Genomic DNA, 14,890 nt, shown 5'->3' with positions numbered 1-14,890 from the left:
CTATCTCCTTTGCGCTGCTATCTCCACAAATATATCTCCTTGCGCTGCTTTCTCCAAAAATGGTGTTTCTTTCACCAATCACTCTTTCTCCAGGGAACAGGTTTCTTTAACACAGCTCCGCTGTTTTTGACAGATGCGTGGCCTTCACAAACCCAGCAAACTCCAGCAATTTGACAGAAGAACTTTTAATCCTTTGATTAGGAAGAGCACTTTTGTGTGCTCGCTGTCTTCTTCGTTGCTGTATTAAAACTAGCTCAATTATTGGCTATATAAACTGGTTAAAATGTACTTCTTTTTTGAAGCACGAAGACCATCACACACATGTGGAGTTTTCAATCTCACATGACATTCTGTCAAGTCCCAACCAAAGCCTCAAGCTTTTTATATCAGTACTCATGCAAAAAAACCCGTCAGCTATTAATAAACCATTACTTCAATCACATTTTCACAACATTGCTGCAATCTTGGGATTTCCCAAGATTAATTATACACATTCACATTACATCACTTCCTGGGTGTTTTCCTGATGGTGCAACAATGAACTGGGGCTTTCCAAGTTCCAAACATAGCTCTGACTTTGTTTACAATAATTTGGGGAATTCCAAAACGACTTTCCACACCATTATCTTGCACGTACAAGGGGGTTTCCCATCTCATGAAATACTTTCAGCTTGTAAACAAAGTTAAATAATTAAATTAAATCAAATTACTCAGGGCACATCACATTACTAACTTACACCGATTTAAAAGTTTAAAAAAATGCGAGATACTTCCTAACCTATAAGTTATTAGACTACTACAGCTTACTTGGATTTAAAGCGGATTTGGTGCACTCAGCGGATGGTGATGTAACTACTTACGCAAGTTCTTCAGTTTTATTTCTTGTATCAACTCCAATGTCAGCGAACGGTACAGGCAGATTCTAACTAGAGTAGAGAGAGTGAAATAAAATAACTGGCGACCTTCTGTAAAAATATTGTTTTTCATTCAAAATAGCTTGATAAGATATCAACATTTGAAGTGTTTCATGTATAAAAATAACATCCAGCGTAGGTGTTTCTTGCTTCGAAGGGACAGATGAAAGCTGCTATGCACTTTGTGGTAATATCAAAATGATTCGTTTTTATAAACATAAATGTCAGTGGAAACAGGAAATATCGCGATGCAACAGCACGTTTCAGCTAAACGTTCATTATATATTCTAAAAATAATATGGAATTTTACTGTGATGAAAATAAGACAAATATCTTCTGTGCTTTGATCACCTCTACAGATATAGGATTTTCTAAATAACCAATACTACTAGTTCTAAACATAGCACAAGCTTTTCCATTTTTACTTGAAAAGGCTTAGAGAAAGACGTTTTTGAGACATTTGCTCTCTTTGCAAGGATATAAAAGGAGTTCAGAATGACGTTTAAATGTTATATAAAGGGTACATATTATGGATATAAAACGTGTTAATAACATTAAAATATTTTTTGAAAATTTACTGCAAACATTCAAACCAAATGTTGTTGTTTTTTTATGACATGATGTCTAGATATATAATGATAAACCGTCAATTGACGGATATTTATCACTTTCGGAAGCCCTAATTTATACTATTAACATGTCTGGACTCACCAATTCCTGTTAGAACTACTTTATTAATGTTGAAACAGAGCGTGCAGATGATTTATTACAACCATTAAGGATAAATATATTAAACTGTGCTTAATAACAAAGAACACAGAAACACATTAAACTACTGTTAATATAATGCACTTTTTAGATGTGTTCGATTCAAGTAGTAGACTTGCTCAAGTCCTTTTGAACCTAATGTCTGTGGTGTCATATTCTTTTGTCAGCTATGCCCCTAGTAACTCCATCAGCAAGCCCTAGTTCTAAAACATGGTAAAAGTAGCAGTAGTCATCAAACCAAATTGTTCTAGCCATTGCTATATTTATACCAGAACGGCCCTCACTTCCCTGATCGTGGTATATGATCTGTGGTATTACTTACCCAAGAGGGCCACACCCTAGTCGTGTGCACAATCTTTGCTAATTACTCTAATCTCTTTTTAATTTTTGAAGATCAATAGGTGTGATATAAAGTCCTCTCTCCTCTTCATATTTTCCAAAATATGTGCTTTGATATGCCTTGAGGAAACTGGAAACACTATTGACACTTGATATCTCTGAACATATGGTAATAGAAGTGGTTGGCTAGGGTGATTTGTCGCTATAACACTGATTTGACAGCCTATGGACTAATTGTGACTATTGGCTACCGGCATTATGGCTAAGAGGTAGTATCTGTGTAGATACCACTATCCTAGATGCACTTACGCCTTGAATCAAGGCTATTCTAGTAGTAATGATTTATATATTTATATATATACATAAAACAAGTCATAAAGAAGTCATAAATTAATCATAAGCTGTGAAATTTGATCACCAATATGCTTGCTAATACGTGCTAACAAGAAGATGTTATAGTCCGGTGTCAGAACAAGGTAGGTTGGTTTTGCCAGTTAAAGTGTCTTTCTTTGTTGATTATTGTTCTATATGAGTGTAAAATTGTCAAACGTGGATAAAATTAGTCCAACTGTGTCCAAACACATTCCTTTCGTCATTAGGATTCAGATAGTTTCATATATTTACGACTTATCGGCGTGGCTGTAGTTTTGAATAAAAAGGTCGAAGGTTAAATAAGAGATTCCACAGGGGTAAAATAGAACAGAATAAATAGTCTCATGAGGTTCTTTTGTGATGACAACTCTAATATAGAATAGTTTCGACCACCTATAGGTAACCTGGGTAACACAGTTAAATAGGCAATTGCTAATCGAATCCTATTGATGTTCCCCATAGGGTGTAAACAGAATTGGGGTCAAAGGTCATTTAGGGGGAATTTCCGATATTTAACCAAATACCTTCAAAATGCTACTTCTGCTACATATTACATAGTACAATGATGTCATTTGCATATATGAATCGCCTATACCACACGCCTATAACTTGTATACATAATTGTGGTCAAAGGTCATTAAGGGGGTAAATCTTACAATTGCATTATTTGGACATCTGTAAGGGGTATGGGGCTCAAACTCGGTGACAACAAATCTCATGACCAGGGGCACATTTTGCAGGCGTCAGGTCAAAGGTCATGCAGGGGTCAAATTTTAGAAATGCATTTCCTGGACATCTGTAAGGGGTACAGGGCTCAAACTTGCTGACAACAAAATTAATGGCCAGGGGAACATTTTGGAACACTTTGCAGGGGTCAGGTCAAAGGTTATCTTGGGTCCAATTTTAGAAATGTATTATCTGGACATCTGTAAGAGGTATGTGGCTCAAACTTGGTGACAACACACTTGATGACCAGGGAACATTTTTGGAACATTTTGTAGGGGTCATGTCAAAGGTCATCTGGGGTCAAATCTAAAAATTGCATTTTCTGGACATCTGTAAGGAGTACGGGACTCAAACTCAGATACCTCAACAACACCAACAAGTCCCAGCTAGGTTTGTGGTATATGACCACCATTTACCACTAGTTGTTTTTGTATTTAAACGTACAAACCAAACATAACTAAATAACCGATATTGTTTAAGAATAATATCAGCTATCACATACTTTTTTGAAACAATAGAATTTTACGAAACGACCTCATTTTCATTCCGTTCCACCGAGTCAAATGTCTATCAATGACAATAGACGCCCCATGCGCTGATGGTGTGCAGTGATTAGCACTCCGAATACAGATCATCGATTGTGAAAATGAGGGAGTTTCGAGAAATTCAAGAACGGCGTGGTTAAAATTGTCAACATTCAAAGAGTACGTGATAGCTGCTATTTTCCTCAACCACACTAAGTATTTAGCTATGTTTAGTTGTGGCTTTAATATACCCAAACAATTAAGTTTCTGACGATACAATTCTTTTGGGGACTCCCTGTACTAGTATAAGATAACAATCAGCTAAGAAAAAATTTTTTAACTGATAAACCATCTAACCTGATAAAAAACAATAGTTTGCAGCTGACCTGAAAAGTATTCTAGTCAAATAACACATTTCCATTGATTAATGTATCAAGATAAATGTACAGGGTGTCCCAAAAGTATCGATTCCTTTTTTCATCTTTCACTAGGGTTAGCAAAGGGAAAATCAATACAAATTTGGAAAGAGTATATTCCTGCAATTATATGGATACCAAACATGATACATTTCCTTCGCTTATAGGACATTCATGGTCAATGAACAATACACCTCAAATGCGGCATGTCAATACTGGTAACCAAAAATGTGCTTTTCGCGTTGAGGATTATAAAATCGATTTTGAGACCTCGCTCTTGGCCTTCTTTTCTAGTAAAATTTCGAAGAAAAATCTGATCTCATTCTCTTGATGATGATAGATTGAAATTATTTCTTCACAGAATGTCCACTATAACAATGGTTATATTCAACAGTAGTTTCAATATTGGCCCTGATCAAACAATGAAGCACCAACTGAAGATCAAAATGTGATAATCAATGTTTAGAATATACCTTGACTTAGGAACATTTTTAATGGAAAACAGTTGTTTTTCTTGGGTTTGCAGTTACAATACAAAGAACGACACTTTTGTCCATGTTCAATGTTGACCTCCCCTCATTCATTGTCCACTGCGAGTTATTAAAAGTTACAGTCCTGGTGCAGGAGTTATGTTATAGAGCGGAGCATTAAAGGATGGAATATTACACAACTTTTACTGGTATGATTTCTGAATAAAACTAAAACATAAGCACACATTTCTTTGTGTTCTATATCATCTTAATAAGTCTACTTTTATAATACGAGAACTGTTTGATATTGCAATTGAATTGAATGGAGAACATTGGTCTAGAAGTAGAGAGAAGGTAGTGGATACTTGGGATCCGGAGATGTGCTGTAAACGTATTGTATGCTTTTGCGTGTAATATGCCAAACTGTTTCACCGTTTATATGTCAAATTTGGTGTCAAAATGATTGCACGAGTTTGTGCAACGATACCTTAATCTTTGTTGTCACTTGCCGTATACTAGAATTATGTAAGTTTAAAATGGTATGGAGACTTTTGGGACACCCTGAATAAAGGAAATGCATGAAACTTGTCACCACCTTATTATAAACTATAAAGTACAAGTATGCAATGTATTGCTCAGGAGGCAGTTAATAACATAATGTATTTCGGTATGTCTAGACTACACTGGGTTTTCAGAGAAGAGCGGCACTCCCTTGCTCAGATTGACGTGAGCACCCTGTTAATGAGCGACATACGCGGAGCTTTGTGTTCACACTAAGGGCGCCGAACTGAACCGATCAACGAATTCACGCACAATCGGCCAATCATATTATTGGTCTGTTGCTATGATTGTCAGGCGATTGATTCAGCCAATCAGAACCCCACTTCCATGTTTATGCTCTGCACGCTCTCAAAATTGTAAACAAGTGCCGTTCTTCTCTGACAAAAACTTTAAATACTCTATGTTATTAACTTTCAATTCGCCAGCGAAGTGTTACGTGTAATCCGATTATCACCATGTCCACTGGATCACGCTTTTGAGTTCTGCAGCACTATCGAAATGGCATGTACTACTAATTCCAAAATTTTCGTGATCCATTTACTTGAGTTATGTAACCACTTCCTGTTATTATTCCTGAACCGAAGACGTTTTTAACTGCCATAATAAGTGTATTGTAAAGATTCAAAGAACATACCATCCACAACAAGTAGTCGATACTCTGATGTTCATGCCAAGAAAGCAATCGTCAGACGACACATGAAATGCTTTGGGTGGACTACCATGGTGTCAACACAGCCAAAGTCTATCCCTGAGTCACTTTGTCTATCGGAGATAGTCAGAAAGTGCTCAACTGCGAAATAGGGACGTAATAACAATCTTTTGAATAAAGTGCTCAATCCCAAAAGGGAGAGCGTATAAAATTCAAAGAACAGACCTTCCAGAGTAGGTAGTCGTTACTCTGAGTTTCAGGAATAATTGAAAGTTAATAACATTGAGCATTTAGTCTAGACATACCGAAAAACAAAATGTTATTAACTGCCTCCTGAACAATAGATTTCATACTGTGTTTAGTTTATAATAAGATGGTGACAAGTTATATTACTATACAAAACGGTACTTAAGTTGCACGTCACTCGGATGATCCTTTGTATCAATAAGTATTAACCACGTGAAAGCACGGCTGCCGGCCATGTTTCCCCTATTTTGGCGTATTAAGGATTGTTTGTCTGCAGACCAGCTATTTGAAATGTTATTGACCTTCTACCACCATTAAGCAATTCGAAAAATGGAATATATAAAATGTTAACGAAATTTCTCTAAATTATTCGGCCGCTTGTAATAAGGATATCCAACTGATGAATTTCGTGTTCGTACTTTTTTTTAAACTAAAATGTTATTTTTCTGAATTGATTTTATAATGAAAAACTATTTTGGTAAAGATTGGAACATTTTTATTGTTCCCTAAACTGATTCTTGAAAATTATGCATTTCAACTAGTTTAAGCGTCAAAATGCAACGGCTCTAATTTTTAAAGTACATTTTTGGGTCATTATGATTAAAATTTAAAAAATAATAATAACGCTAAATTTGAGAACTGATATCGTACATCCCAGCAAACACAAAAACGTTTTAAAAAACGTTTTAAATAAGTCATATTTTGGCTTTTGGTTTAGGTAAAAACGTTTTAATAACATTAAAATGTCGGGTTATATAAAGGTCATGATAACGTTTTAAAACGTTTTGTATGAAAAACACACTACAACAATATTTTAAATGTTTTCAAAAAATGTTATTGTAAACTATTTTTGCAAACATTTTTGCCAAATATTGTGTCAATACTTAAATAACATTATGTAAAAATGTTTGAACCCAGCAAATACAGAAATGTTCTTAAAATGTTTTTTCCAAACCTTTTAATAACATTTAAATGTCGGGTTATATAAAGGTCATGAAAACGTTTTTAAAACGTTATTGAAAATATATTGGGCAAACATTTTTCGCAAATATTTTTTCAACCCCAAAATAACATTCTGTTTAGAATGTTTTGTATCAAGTTTTCAAGAATGTTTTTGGAATGTTATTAAAACGTTTTCATACCCTTTATATAACCCGACATTTAAACGTTTTCTGTAAAACATTTTTGTTTGCTGAGCAGTAGATTATCAAAAAATGTTTTTTAAGGTTTTGAAAACGTTTTATACTCTTAATATACCCTTTATATAACCCGACATTTAAACGTTTTCTGACAACCTTTTATAACCTTTTGCAAATGATGTCGAAAACGTTTTGTGTTTGCTGGGATGCTTCATTATGTTCACGATACCAAATAAACATGACATTTAAAGTAAAGTAGGATTAGCTAAACGCTAATATACAACAACATAATTGATGTGGAAAAGTATTGCTTTTTGCTTTTTAAAAGCTTAGCAACTATTATTAAACAGTTGGGATTTGGTAGTTATTATTATATGGCGAATAGCAGTGAGCTTTCGCAAAATTTGCATTGATCATTTCATAGCGAGCATGTAGAAGAATTTAAATATCACAGATATACTTTTTGTATGTCATGTGATTCTTGAGTTGCAAATAGTGCTGAAACACTTTTGTAAAACGTTCACAATTCATTAATTTTTCAACGTATATGATTTGTAGAATGAACTTTTGTAAAACATCAAAGTGTTATTTTTCAATAATATATTTATTTAAATAATGAAAATCGATAGTTTGGTTGCTTCGACCAACAATACCTAGCCTACCCTTAATATCCAACACTCACTTTTACTTAGTCAATGATTATGGATCTTGATACGTCAATAGCTAATTAAAATAACATCATTTTTGGTTCTATGCTTGCAATGTTTTTTGTTTTTTTCACATTGAGTAGTAAATACAGCACTGCAGCAGAAAATCGTTTCATATCGTTATGAATTCGGCAGAGTGACGAATCGAGAATTTTGAGCAAATTGAGTTTTTGTATGCTTATGATTATGTTTCAGGTTATCTTTTATTTCCACCAAAATTAGCGGTAAATCTTACTCACCGACGTAGTTATTGAAATTTTGATTTGGACGAATCGCGACTAAGTGCGATAAATGAATTCGACAGAGAGACGAATCGTATACTTATCTGTACAAATCATGTTTATCTAGCGGAAAACCCCGAATTTTCTATATTACATGTCATATACTCTATATTTGATACCAACGTATACTTTTAGTAGCTGTAGGTATCTTCTATCCAGTGATACCAAAATAAGTACAAACATTCCCCACATGATATTGCTGTGGTTTAATAATTTGAGTGCGCGCCCGTGAAATTAGAAAATCCCGGGAAATCATACGCAAAATATAGTCCAATATTGTTATTTTTGCTTTAAAATCCTCGAGTTTTTGCTAAATATTACAGGGATGACTATTTATAACTTATATAGCAAGTTAAGTCTACATAGCCTGAGGACAACCAGTAATTTCTGCACAAAAGCCCCAAATCAAGAATGCGTGCTATGGTTTACACGTAGTTAAATGCGTATTCGACCTCTCTCTGCGCAGTGGTAGAGACATTTTGGATACAGCATAAAGCCGAATAGCCGTTAAAACGCATTTTGAGGGATATATCGATTATTTCAGAACATGCAAGTATTGACAATATTTCGTGTACATTCACTTCTATAATATATATATTTCAAATGAATGCTCACGAATGTTATAAATTTTTCGAAGGACCGATGGATGGTACCAAGATTTTCAAACGCCATTTACTCAGAACAGGAATTTTGTGTATTCGGCACTCTGCCGTAATCATAACGATTATTCATACAATCAATACGTTGTTGTAAAAAACTGTATTGGACATAATTCGCATGCTTTTTGTGTTCTTAAGGAACTACACCCCCCTGATAAATTATGTGACTAACTTTGCATTTTTCTTAAAAAATAACTACACACTGCCAGCAAAAGTTATGTATATTATAGGGACAATGAATCCAATTACTTCACTGAAATTTCAGTGATTCAAGGCAAGTGGTTCATTATGTATGTTAAGAAATGAGGTACACTCAAGCGGTACCTCTTTTCTTATCATAAATAATGTACCGCTTGTCTTGAGTCACTGAAATTCCAGTGTAGTAACTGGATTCCTTGCCCCTATAAGATACAGAACTTTTGTGCAAATGCAAAAACAGTCACACATTTATCAAAGGGTGTAGTAGTACCACCTTAACAATTATTTAACAGTTTAAAACAAGTATGCACGTTGCTCGTTAACCTATTTTAGCTGTGCATTCAAACATTTTGCTATTATAAATTTAGTAAGTATCTTTTGCTATTAACCAATGCATATATATTGCCCTATAATGCATTTTCTGTTCAAAGCTAAAAATAATTCAAGTTGACAACCAGAAGCAGAATATCGAAATTAAACAAGCGCAGGTGGCTCAAGTTGACACCAGTCATCTAAAAATATTATGAGAATTTACTTAAGATTACATTATTTCCATCTATATTATACGTGTGCTAAGTACGCCCTGTAGAAACAAAAGAAGCTTCAAAAATAAGAAGAATAACTTTGCTCGGAGCATTTCAAATCAAGAAAAAAGTCATATGGTGTTAGGGTCACTGTAGTTACAGACTTACATGGTAAAAGCTTTTTATATTGGTTTCGAGAGTTTCAACTTAATGTTATACATGTATATCTATTTTCTTTTAGGGAAGAGGAATGTAATCCTTTCATACCTACTCTTGTTACAGATTGCTAGCGGTAGATACACTCACACAGAATGAGTACAACTTTGTTGTTATCCATAGCGCTTCATTAGCGCAGATATTGCACAGGCCTTGATTTTACAAATTGAAGCTTCCGTTGGTTCTACAATATTAATGTTTATAGAAGTAGACGTGATGATATAGGTAACTGTTCTAACATGCTTTTGTTTTCTATCATAGTATCTACATTCCCATTCCCTATTGTAGAAAAAACTAAGTTGATGCTTTGTGTCAGTATATAACATAATAAATATTTAACAGTCCACTGTTGATAGAGATGTGAACGCTTCCGTGGGTAAAACCCTTGTTATAGTAAAAAAGTCAAGATATCCAGGTTTCATTCAAACCTCCTCTTTTTAGGCTGATGTATTTTGTCCACAAATTTCATTTTTTAAGAACTTTGTTCCATTTAAAGGAAATTCTTGACAGGACGGGGGTTTGAAAACCAGCCACTGGATATCACCATTGTCTATGGCGTAAAATTTAAGTTGCCTGTTATCGTACTCATCGATAAACACAAAAAGTAATAAGCATTAACTTGTCAAAAGATGGTACACAAAACCCATAGGTATCAACATTTTGCCAGCCCATAAGGTTGTTATGATCACTTTTATGTCCGAGGGAATAAGGAACAACATCGTTTGAGCTCTGAAACTTATCCACAGGTGACGTGGTTGATATGAAGAGGTGTTTTCGTCCGTTTTTCTTAAGGCAAGAAAAGTAAGATTTGCCTGTTATCTTTGATTTGGATTTTCATGTATCTATAGTTAGTAATCCTTGTTATTTTGCTTTCGCTGCAACTGCTGTTGTATGGTATTAGTCCACAGGTGATGGAAACGGTGGATGAATTTTTTTCCACGGGGACGTCCACCCCAGTAATCCAAATAGAGGAAAACAATAAAGCAATAAATACTATGTGCATCCTTAATTTTATTCCACAAAACACCCTTCTTTTGGGTCAGAAAGGGTCAAATAGATTTGGGAGCACTGGCCCATTAAACACCAAAATATACACTTATTTAATGCTCAAATATTTAGAATTCTTTGTTTGCGCGCTTTGGGCGCAAATATCCCACTAAAACTGATTTTTGTGCAGCTTGAATATTATGTGTTAATACTATTTTGAAATGTTAGCAACAGAAGAAACTTGCTGCACTGAGAATTGTTATAACAGTGCTCAAATGAGGCTCCCGATATGAATTTCAACGTTTACGGCGCATGTCTCATTTTGCCTGGCTGCGACAGGCTGTAATATTCGATAGACATTGGTGAAACGCTGTAGGTATTTATTACTCAACTACTTTGCAGATCGTCTGGTTCACAACAACTCTTGCTGGCTGTTGTCAATGTTGAAGTAACAACTGGTATTATTTACAGTTACCTTTCTACTTACGACTGGCAAGGAAAAAAGAGGTACTCTGTTTAAGAATAAACTGGTCGATATTGGATGTATGTACTGTAGATGTGTCGCATTATCGTGTTTCATTCGCCTACAGATAATTACTAGGATATAACAATTTTGATTTCTACTAATACCACCGTCGTTAAATACCATATGTATTCAACATAAATTCGTTTGTGGAACTGAAACATTGCTGCAAAAAAAACAGCTATATCGTTGCTTGGAAGGAATTTCAATTAATTATGAAGTGGCTGTAAGAAAGGAATAGTAGATTGAAGGAATGCTGCAATAACTAAAGTTGGTAAGTAGTATTGTATTGGATTGTATGGCCATGCAGCTAAGAAAAGAGGAGAAAACATGCCCAAGATTATTATGTCTAACCGTGAATGTACTAGAGCTAATCTTGAGCGTTAAAGACGAATCACAGGCCAGAAATCACCAACAGGCAATTCATCTTAACGCATACATTTGTAATGTCATCTAGCCATAAATTGTGAAGTGGATACCAACACACCTAAGATTGTACTCCTAACATTGGCCGTCAATGTTCAATTTGGACATTGAAGAAGCAATCTTGGACGTCCAAACTATTTTTCCCAGCCTGCTAGCTTCGATATATAAGAGGCTATTAAACAAAACTGGAAACGTAAAATCGCTGGCTGTTTGTGACTTCTGTCGCTGTGATTCGTACCCCAAAATTCTTGGATGTTTTTACATATTGAACCTTGCCGATTACCTGTTGAAGTCCAATATTCGGCGTGTGTTAAGCCTCTTCGGCATCCGCGGCTTCTTGGACACTACGTGTCAAAACGCCATTGCACCGCCACCCGCAAAACACACCCCGCAAAGCCCACAAAGCCATATACTTAGTATCGATACGCTAATCACGGATATCGGCAAACATTGGTACTCTTTCGAGAAAACTATTGATTATTCAAAAATGTGTTTTCCCTTTTTTTTTTATTTGATTTGTTGGGGTTTTTGTCAACCCTGGATAACCCTTTCCATTTAGGGTCCATTTGAATACCGGGACGGTTGGAAACAGTTAGGGGTTAATACCCTACTCTTTTTGAAACTGGCTGCGAGATACATGTACAGGTATGGCTCTCAGCACACGGGACCGACGGCTGAACGTCCCCTCCGAAGGACGGAGTACTTTCATGATTCATTTACCCAATTCTAAATAGGTATAGCGGAAGTCTGAATTTAATTTACAGAGGTTGCCAATTAATTTCAGACTTTTTTTTCCAAGTTAATATCCCAGAAAATTGCCACCGCCGGGAATTGAACCCGGGACCTCATGCACTAAACGCAAGTACCATAACCATTGCGCCACGCTCTCCCTCTAATTTGAGCAATTAGGTTACTAAAAAGGTGTGAATGTGTTATATACGGTATGGTTACCCAAGAAATACAAAACTGTTCTTAGGACGTTATAAACGTGGTATCATGCATTTTGGTTTGAAAATGTTTTGATAACATTTCAATGTTACGTTATATAAACATCAGGAAAACACTTTATATGAAAAAGCATTGCAACAACATTAAAAAAAACAGTGTTGTGAAAATGTTATTGTAAAAATATTTGGGGCAAAAATATTTGCCAAATAGTTGTCAATATTTCAATAACATTATGTCAGAATGTTTTGCAAAGTTTTATATACCCTTTATATAACCCGAAATGTAAACATTTTCTGAAAAACACCTTGCGTTCGCTGGATTTCACACTGTTACTTTTGATCTTACTTTTATAACTGCTGGTCAACACAGAATCACCTGTCAAGCGCTTGAGGCAATCCGTAATAAATCAGTACTTTTACTGTCTTTTGAAATGTCTGTGGTTGACAGTTTGATTGTTGTTCACTCAGTTCGTGGTAAAAATGTATGTATTTACTATCACAGAAAGTATAAAATGGTACACTCTCCAGTGATAGTGGAGGTAGTAGAAATATCACCACCACCACCACCACCAACACCACCAACACCACTAATACCACAAAAAACCACAACATGAACAGCAACAGAAACAACAAGAATCAAGAAAGTGCTACCGCTAACACGAAGTAGTAAATCATTGGCACATCCTTGATTCCCCTTTATTCATACTAACATTATGTTATGATATTTTAAAATATACTGTCAAAACAATATTTCTGGCATTGGCTTATGGGAACATGTTTCACTATAAAGGTATTTCTTACTGATTAAGATAAGTAATAATTGCGTTTCTATTAGCATGCTTGTCTCGTTAAAATGTCTAAGTCACGCTTGGTAACCCACTGAAGTAATTATACCAGCAGCTACAACTGAATAATTGAAACTGAATAATTAAGTCTATATTTTATAGAGGCTTTTATTGGTGATAGGGAATAATTCAAAATATACAAAACGACTCCAAATTGCCAAATTAATTATTTCAAAGATACCTTGTTAAAGCTGTGCATCATACATGAAATTGAAATCTATTTAGACAAATATATGTACAAAATACTTGTAATGATTAGCTTAGTTCGTACTTTATTACTTGTTTTATCTGCATTTATGACGTGCATTTATTTTCCTAATTATGCTGATGATGCATCTCATTTTGTCAGTATCGTTGTTGGTAGGATAATTATTTTGTTCGTTGCGATGATTTGTTTTGCTCTTTTCATATAACATGAAATAAATGTAAAAAGTAAACAATACGCTAAAATACGCTTCCTTATTCAAGTTTTTGTATCACGTACTCAACACCTTGTGAATGATATTGCTGATGCTGATGCTGCTGCTGCTGATGATGATGATTATGATGATGATGATGATGATGATGATGATGATGATGATGATGCTCAAGGCTCGGTTATCGGTCCACTTATGTTCATCATCTATACACTGCCCATCGGTGAGATTATACATAAACACAGACTCAGTTACCATGAATTCGCAGATGATACGCAACTATACATATCGTTCAATCCCAGGGATCTTAACGCTCACAAGATGGCTCTTCACAAACTTGAATCCTGTATCTCAGAACTCAAAGACTGGATGTGCGTGAACAAATTGAAACTCAACAACAATAAAACTGAATTCTTCATAGCCGGTACTTCTCAGGGTCTTAGTAAACTTCCGCCATTGCAACTTAATGTGGGAGACAGCGTCATTAAACCATCTGATAATGTTCGGAACTTGGGCACAGTGTTTGACTCTCGCCTAACGATGACTCCTCACATTAATAGCATGATTTCTTCAATCAATTTCCAGCTCCGTAATATTCGCCGTATTCGTCGCTTTTTGGACCACAAAACACTTCACACAGTTGTGCAAGCTCTCGTGATGTCACGCCTTGACACCGGGAATGCTCTCATCTATGGAGCAAAATCAAAAGACCTTGATCGTTTGCAGTCCCTCCAACACAAAGCAGCCAAACTCATATTCTATGCCGCCAGACTTGATAGCCCCACACCATTAATGCACGACCTTCACTGGTTGCCAGTAAGGGATCGAATCAAATTCAAACTCTGTCTGTATGTCTTCAAATGTTTGCATGAATCTGCTCCTTCATACCTCATGGAATTACTCTCATACAGAACACGCTCATCTGGACCCGTCACAAGATCCTCTATGGATACCAGTCTTCTGAACACTCACATCGGTAAAAATCGCAGTGGTGACATGTCTTTTCGTTCTGCTGGTCCAGCATTGTGGAACTGCCT

At 35.5% G+C, this 14,890-nt stretch overlaps 1 protein-coding gene across 4 annotated transcripts in view; it reads left to right on the top strand.

Moving 5' to 3' along the window:
- Nucleotides 1-14,890, top strand: part of LOC140151508 (diuretic hormone receptor-like) — a 470,017-nt gene that overhangs the window by 309,267 nt on the left and 145,860 nt on the right. For 3 of the 4 annotated variants that reach the window (XM_072173871.1, XM_072173872.1, XM_072173867.1), the window contains exon 1: nt 11,084-11,493. The exons of the other annotated variant lie outside the window; for it this stretch is intronic. The gene's annotated coding sequence lies outside the window, so the exon portion shown is untranslated. Of the gene's footprint in view, nt 1-11,083; nt 11,494-14,890 lie in introns of those variants that run through there. 4 annotated transcript variants of the gene reach the window in all.

The sequence above is a fragment of the Amphiura filiformis genome, chromosome 4, assembly GCF_039555335.1.
Source record: "Amphiura filiformis chromosome 4, Afil_fr2py, whole genome shotgun sequence".
Taxonomy (NCBI): Eukaryota; Metazoa; Echinodermata; class Ophiuroidea; order Amphilepidida; family Amphiuridae; genus Amphiura; species Amphiura filiformis.
Note: the sequence above shows the minus strand (reverse complement) of the source record. Positions and strands in the feature narration are given on the sequence as shown.